The sequence below is a fragment of the Nelumbo lutea genome, chromosome 1, assembly GCF_056320005.1.
Source record: "Nelumbo lutea isolate HS-2025 chromosome 1, American lotus-T2T, whole genome shotgun sequence".
NCBI lineage: Eukaryota > Viridiplantae > Streptophyta > Magnoliopsida > Proteales > Nelumbonaceae > Nelumbo > Nelumbo lutea.
In genome coordinates, this window is record NC_142684.1 from 120,355,720 (window position 1) to 120,356,534 (window position 815).

Genomic DNA, 815 nt, shown 5'->3' on the forward strand with positions numbered 1-815 from the left:
TACGTGATTGTAGTTGTAAACTTGTAATGGGTCTCTACCAAATTATAGTATCCTTCAATTGTTCTCATTGTTCGTCTCCTACCCCTCTGAAATAATTAGGGCCTCTGGCTCAGCCTCCATTTGGAGGTTGAAACCACAGCGGCAACAAGTTCAGCCTCCATTTGAAGGTTGAAACCACAGCGGCAACAAGTTCAGCCTGATTGCTATCTAACTTTGAATTGAACCAGTGTCAAATTTGATAATGACATCCTGTTACCCAAACATTTGGATGAAATTGTTGTTACAGCTCCACCACCAATCTACAGCCTTTGCCAGTCTCACTATCCGGGTAAAAGTCAAAAGATCTTATTATCATTATACATGTACGACCTGGAACATGACACACCACCAAATGGCCACTAAGTCATCACATTTTGGAAGTCTAAGATTCACTACTCCTCATATATAAAAAAAAAAAGAAAAAGAAAAACAAAAAAGTTAAATCTTATAAAAAAACCAGCATTCGCTGGAGTGGATTATCGGACCTTAACATACTGGAAACTACCTGAAGGGCTGGATTGGTCTCCTACCCCTCTGAAATAATTTGGGCCTCCGGCCCAGCCTCCATTTGAAGGTTGAAACCACAGCTGCAACAGGTTCAGCCTGATTTCTATCTAATTTTGAATTGAACCAGTGTCAAATTTGACAATGACATCTTGTTACCTAAGCATTTGGATGAAATTGTTGTTGCAGCTCTACCACCAATCTGCAGCCTTTGCCAGCCTCACTATCCCGGTAAAAGTTAAATGATCTTATTATCATTATACATGTACGAC

General features: G+C 40.0%; 1 long non-coding RNA gene across 1 annotated transcript; it reads right to left on the reverse strand.

Annotated features, from left to right (window-relative positions):
- Nucleotides 1–234: 234 nt before the first annotated feature.
- Nucleotides 235–815, reverse strand: LOC148877146 (uncharacterized). The gene is made up of 2 exons (XR_016112160.1): nt 703–815; nt 235–369 (listed from the first exon to the last, which is right to left on the reverse strand). It is a non-coding gene; the product is annotated as an uncharacterized LOC148877146 (long non-coding RNA).